Source organism: Fundulus heteroclitus, unplaced genomic scaffold (assembly GCF_011125445.2).
Source record: "Fundulus heteroclitus isolate FHET01 unplaced genomic scaffold, MU-UCD_Fhet_4.1 scaffold_750, whole genome shotgun sequence".
In the NCBI taxonomy this organism is placed as follows: domain Eukaryota; kingdom Metazoa; phylum Chordata; class Actinopteri; order Cyprinodontiformes; family Fundulidae; genus Fundulus; species Fundulus heteroclitus.
The window spans coordinates 25,851-32,590 of NW_023397198.1; the positions used below are offsets into that span (position 1 = coordinate 25,851).

The 6,740-nt window shown below is 43.9% G+C and overlaps 1 long non-coding RNA gene across 1 annotated transcript; it reads right to left on the reverse strand.

The window, feature by feature from the left end:
- Positions 1 to 5,107: 5,107 nt before the first annotated feature.
- On the reverse strand, positions 5,108 to 5,779 carry LOC118561920. Its single transcript, XR_004930370.1, has 3 exons — positions 5,604 to 5,779; positions 5,264 to 5,527; positions 5,108 to 5,188 (listed from the first exon to the last, which is right to left on the reverse strand). It is a non-coding gene; the product is annotated as an uncharacterized LOC118561920 (long non-coding RNA).
- Between the last annotated feature and the right edge of the window lie 961 nt (positions 5,780 to 6,740).

Genomic DNA, 6,740 nt, shown 5'->3' on the forward strand with positions numbered 1-6,740 from the left:
AGAAATTACCAAATAATAATAAAAAATAATCAATTTAAGAATTTTCCAGGTCAATTAAATCATTTGAACATAAATAGAAATGAGATAATACAAGATTTTCCTCTAAATAAAATATATCAGGTATATTTACCCTGATTTCTGACATTGATTAATGATTAAAGAAAGTTGTCTGAAAAGGGGTATGAAGAAGTAAAACTTATTTTTCATACCCCTTCTCCCTCTAATTGCACTTAAAGTACCTTCCTATTAACCAACAATGTATTGATCCAAAATTCACAAAAAATATAAACAATTATATTTATACACTGGGTGCGATTTGCTGGGGGGGATGGGGGGGGGATTTCCCCCCCCCCCCTCTGGTTGTGATGTCCTCCCACTGAGCTATATAATACACTGGAGTGCTAATCACCGTCTGTTCGAACGAGTCGCTTTGAAGCCACCAGCCGCCGTATTGGTACTCCCTATTTCCCCCCAGTAACTAGGGAATGTGTGCGCTACAGCATCGAATAACGAGGATTTTCTCATGTTCAGGGGGGGCTTAAAACTTTTAAAATGTCAAATGTCATATAGTTTTATGTTATGTTCTAAAAATATCAAGTACTGAGAAAGTCATGTGCTGAAATATTTTGCATTTTATTCATTTAAATATATATGTTTAACATTTATAAATATATAAATAACAATATACAAAAACATATATTTACATATGTGTATACATATATATACATATATGCATATACACATACTTATTTATACATATATATATATTTAATATGAATATGTAAAATATTTCAGCACATAATTTCCTAGTAGTTGATAGTGTTAGTACATCCACTGACTGTAGAATTACCTGTGAAACGTTTTCACTCAGCCAGAAAACTGCTTGTTGTTGCAACCAAATCCTATGGGATTCTGTGAGAGTAGGGAGTAGCAAGATGGCGGCCAGTGACTTCAGTTTTTCGGTAAAATCAGCACTCCAGTGTATTATATAGCTCAGTGTGTCCCCCCCCTCTGGTCATTCATGTTTTATCCCTGGGGGGATACATTCCTCCCCCTTCTGATCTGAATAAGTAATATTATCAGGGGTTTAATGTTCTCCGTCGCTGTGAGGGACTTTCGTCATTTAGAAAATGAGCGCAAAATGTTCCGTGTAGACTTTTTATTCAAGATTTTAAACAGAAGCTGCGCTCAACCAATGAAATTTGGCAGAGCCAGGACATTAGCCAATCAGAAGGAGAGTAGGGCGGGTCTTTGCAAAGCAGAAATCTACCAGTTTGAGGTTTATCGGTGTTCAATCATTGTAACTTTTGGAAAAACATCTCAAACTGACCGCAGATGCATGAATGAAAGTAACGGTGGTCAAAGGTTTTCTTTGGATTTATGCAAACCAGCAGGTCAGCAAGTTCAGTGGATAGAACAGCTGACAACAACTTCCCTCGGTAAGTGTGTCTGTCGCTGTTATGTTTTATTTAAAACTGAAAGAGTAACGCTTAGCTCGGCTAATTTGGCATGACGCTTTTTTTTTTTAAGAAGGAGAAGGAGGGGTGGAATGTGAAACGATGTCCTGGTTTGACTGGGTCTGATTAGGAAAAAGTAAAAAAAAGTCATAAATATTATTCCAGCTGCGCTTTTCTGTAACAAAGAAGGTCGTGGAGGGGCTGTTGACCATCTTCAGCAGTCAATGAGTGAGAGGTGGGGACACAGAGTATATAGGATTGATTTATATTGAATGTGACAGTGGAGTTAATGTACAGATGTGAAGAAGATGATGTAATGATGCAAGCTGCTGTCTTTTGAACTAGCTGCAGTTTATGGAGGGATTTGAAATTGTAAAGTGGAAAGGTGAGTGGACTGTGAACCAGTTTGGCAAAAGTGTGAAGGAAGAACTTGCTTGATGCTGCAAGTTAAAAGTTAACCAGGTGATGTTCTGGATGTGGAAAGTGAAGAAGATTATGGAGAGGGCTGTCCAGGATGACACCAAGGCTCTGAAGCTGGAAGGTGGGAGAGATACAGGAATTGTCAATGGAACTACCAGATTTGGTTAAAGTGGACTTTGCACAATAAGCAAATGAGGTTACTATGGTGGCATTACGTCCACGGCCAGGAATATATGGGCTGACTAGAAAATGTTTTCAGTCAAATTGATTATTTTTGCTTTAACCCCTGAATATGATGGATTTTTCAAATTGATATTAATACATGTCTTGTGTCCTTCACATTCCTTCACGTTCCTTCACGTCACTTCCTTTCTTTGGTCTGTATGACGTCACTTCCTGCTAATTGGAAAAGTGTGCCGAATTAACGGCTCGTTCTGGGTTAGGAAAAGTTCAGCTGCAACTGCTGTCTGTGAATTTGGACGTGATTCGGACTGCCTTCTGTCTTCATGACCTTCTCATTTGCACTTTGTTTTGTGCTAGTCTCAGGTAAGTTATCATTATTTATCGTTTTGCCTCCATGTTCACCTAAGATTTATTGTATTATTTGTATTAATTTATCCACTTGTAATTAGTGGTTTTTATCACCGGCTAATATACCTTAATTTTGCATAAAGTGGAAAGTTAGTGTGCTATTTGTTCCTTGCTAAATTCAAGCAAATTGGTGGCAAGCTAGTTGCATGTCTGGGCATGTTGACACCAAGTCATGGGCTAATATTAACATCTAACTCTTGGGCTGAATGTATTTTAAAGCAGATGCATTCAAATAGTCACCAGAGTAAAGAAATGTATATTATATGTGAATTACGTGCGCCGTTTGGAAGTAATTTCGATAAAACTTGCTGTATAAGCGAAAGAGCCTGAACATTCCTCAATCAGGCTGCTCCGGAATGTGACGTCACAAACAGAACTAGTACCGTGCATCCGGCTGCTAGCACTACGAATTTCGCTACCGATTTATTAAATCAATTAACAACTCTTACTCTACGTACAAAAAATGTATAAAAAAAATGTCTGATACATCTACAAACTCCACCTCAAGCATCGGCGACTCCGATACCGAATATATATACGAAGAAACAGAGTTTGACCAAGGCTTTATCCCTCATGGGGTCGCAGGGTGCTGGTGCCTATCTCCAGCATTCACTGGGCGAGAGGCAGGGTACACCCTGGACAGGTCACCAGTCTGTTGCAGGTCAACACAGAGACAAACAGGACAAACAACCATTCACACACACACACCTAAGGAGAATTTAGAGAGACCAATTAACCTAACAGTCATGTTTTTGGACTGTGGGAGGAAGCCGGAGTGCCCAGAGAGAACCCACGCATGCACAGGGAGAACATGCAAACTCCATGCAGAAAGACCCAGGGCTGACTTGAACCCAGGACCTTCTTGCTGCAAGGCAACAGCGCTACCCACTGTGCCACTGTGCAGCCCTACTTGTGACTGAACATCCGTGTCTAAAAGAGCCAGGATCAAACAGAAACAGTTTAAAGTTTAAAATGGGGAACTATAGAACAAGGTTGAGTCAAGCTGGATTTAGTGAAGTAGCCATAAATTCTGGAAAACGGAGCAAAAACAACCCTGACAAACAGCCTGCCCACAGTAACATTAAAAGACCAAAACGGACATAGGTGAATTTTCTCCCAAATTTCCCAAGAGGGGAAGATCTTGGAAGCTTGGAGCAAATCAGACTCGAAATTGTAGATGAGGTCAAGATAACCGACAAAAACCTCACCCAGATTACAGCTCTGATGCAAACTACCTTTGCCTGGGAGGGAGTGCTGGAAAAGGTAGAAGCCAGGTTGTCTAAATGGAAATGGTTGCTACCTCACCTGTACTATAGGCTGATAGTGAATAACCTGATCGCATCATCTCTGTGGCACAAGCTCATCATGTTGGTGCCACCATCAGGCCCACTAAAAGAGGTGCAGCGGCTCCTGGTGAACTTCTTCTGGTCCGGTCAACACGGCACTGGTCTTGTATCTCCCTGTGGCAGAGGGAGGTCAAGGACTTGTAGACATTCTGTCCAGAACCGCGGCTTTCAGACTGCAGACAGCACAGAGGTTGTTGTATGGTTGCAGTCGCTGCTGGTTAGCTCCTGTTACTCAGGTTTGCTGGCCGGCTTGGGCTGGATAAGCAGTTATTTCTGCTAAGATCAAGTGAAGTTGACCTGACAGGACTAACACCTTTCTACAGCTCTGTGATTAATGCCTGGCAAGAACCCAGGACCCTGGGCCAGGGATGTGGATCTATGAGGAGCCATTGTTTCACAACAACTTCCTTGGAAACCCCACGTTTTCCTCTGCTACATTAAGAACTAAATTTGTGCAGGCCGGCATTACTGAACTGGGCCACCTCATAAAAGCATCCATGGAAATGCTCGGTGACATCACCAACATCAGGTCCTCCAGAGTGCTGAGTAGGATTGTGGAGGAACTCTGGCAGTCCCTGTCTGAGACACTAAGAAGGTTTGCTAAGAATCACGCTGCCCAGTGGAAGGATGACGGCATGTAAATTTTTTCCCTCTCTGCGTCTGTCCCGCTGCTGAGGACTGGCAGGAGGAGAGTGTTTTTCTTCTCACCTTGAAAACACCAGTGCTGGGTACTTTCAGCTCCTGTGGGAAGAAGCAGCTCTACTACAACTGTGTGAAGGTGCTGAACCTTCGCTCTCTGGCTGGAGTGAAGGAGTCAAAATGGTGTGAGGTATTTGCTTCAGACGTTACCCCTAAAGGCAGGTGGAGGGTCCTGTATAAACCCCCTGTTGAGAAAAGGATGGCGGACCTTCAGTGGAGGATGGTACATTGAGCAATAGCCACAAACAGACACAGAGCTCACCTAGATCCAGGCACTGGGGAGGGGTGTCCATTCTGCACTCAAAGGGAAACATTAGAGCATGGGTCTTCAACGTTTTCCAGGCCAAGGACCCCCAAACTGATGGCGAGATGGAGCGGGGACCCCCTAATTATATATATTGTATAACATTGTGTTATATCAAACTGGTCCTATAGTGCCATGTGTAAATGTACCTTGTTATTGTGCATTCAATACTAAGATACTCAAATAAAACACAGGTTCATATTGTCATGTTTGCCTTGAGATGTCGGGCCCACATGCAGAAACACACTCGGTAACGACAGGTAAGTTTAAAAGTTTTATTGTTTACACAGGCGAGAATGCTAAGCGGCGAAGCTAATCTGCGGGCTGGAAGATACTCGGGCAGGAACTCGGGCGGCGGGGACCAGGTCGATCTAGAGGTAAGGGGAGAACGTTAATTCTGGGAAGGGAAAGCCCCAAGGAAAGTATTCAGGGGAACGTAAGCTTACCACGAGGTGCAAGAAACCCGACCGGGGAGGACGGCAGTGTGGACTCAGCTGAATGTTGGTCGTAGGTGTCCGGGCGGCTGAGAGCGGGGCGAGAGGTCCGAGCAGCACCGGAGGATTCAGGACAGCGGATGGAACCTGGGAGTCGTCGGGAGTGCGTCTCGTCCGAGAAGCAAGGCTCCACTCAAGATGAACGGGGAAATCCCAAGAGGCAACACGAGAAGGACTGAGGAGCTCGAAGGAGGACGAAGGAGCACGAGGAGGTACCTGGGAGACACAAAGGGTAGCGGTTTAGCGAGGGAGCAAAGTCTAAATGGCGTGAGGTCGAGGCTGGTAGGCATACCACAACGGTAACACTCAGGCATCCACCCGCTGTCCGAGTGCAGATCTTATAGTGCAGCTCCGGTGCTGCTGACGAGCTGCAGGTGCGCCTACTCCGCCCACCAGCCAACCGCGAACACCTGTGGACGAAGCAAAGATGGCAACAGGCTGCATGGCCCTGCCAGCTGAGTCCTGACACATATATTCATGTTTTTATTTTAAACATGTGCGAGGCACAGTGAGTAGGGTGGCCATGCCACTGCCATTTATAAACATAACATAACACAATAAACTGATACCTGCCAAGATCAACAATGTCTGTCAATTGCATGTAATCATGCATAAACGATATTTAAATGGACATTTTTAAAACATAAATGTGAAAAGGAAAATAAGTGATGCTTGTTAGTGCCACTGGCATGCATAAACATACCTGTTATAAACTTAACTTAAACTTTCGCGACCCCCATGCAGTACCTCCGCAGACCCCCTAGGGGTCGCGGACCCCCTGTTGAAGACCCCTGCATTAGAGCACTTAGTGGTGGGTTGTCCTTGGCTAGTTGATCTTTTTAGAGTTCTGAAGGAATGGGTGGAAGCTTTAGGAGAGGTTTTCTCTGTCCCTCTGTTTGTTTTTGGACCCAAATACACAGTAAGGAGAAAAATTACATTGGTTTTAATTAATTTTTTATTTGGGGTGGCTAAATTAGCTATTTGGAGGACCAGGAAGAATCAGATGCTGGGTCAGGGTTGGGCAGATGTGGTGCATGCTTTCTACACACTCACTAGTAATTTGGAGCCTTTTAGGGCTCAGTGGGGGATCAGACAGGTTTTATGTTCAGTAGAGGATGATGGCTCACTGGTTCTTAATATTTAACTTATCTTTGTGTGTGGTAACTGGTTGGTTTTTATCCTGATGATGGAAATTAAGTCTGTGTTCTAATGTCAATGGAAAATCGTACGAAACGTTGCCTTCGGCCGTACAGCCGCAATGCTTTTGAATACCGTACGTACGGATTTACACATACAATCACTTTGCGTGTGTCCGTTACGCGGTAGCGTACGTACGTGCGCAATACAAGCTCCTAAATTTTGCCCGCTTGGTCCGAGTCGGTTCAAGTCGACGTTTTGTACGGGCGTGCTGCCTTCCGTGCACCATGTG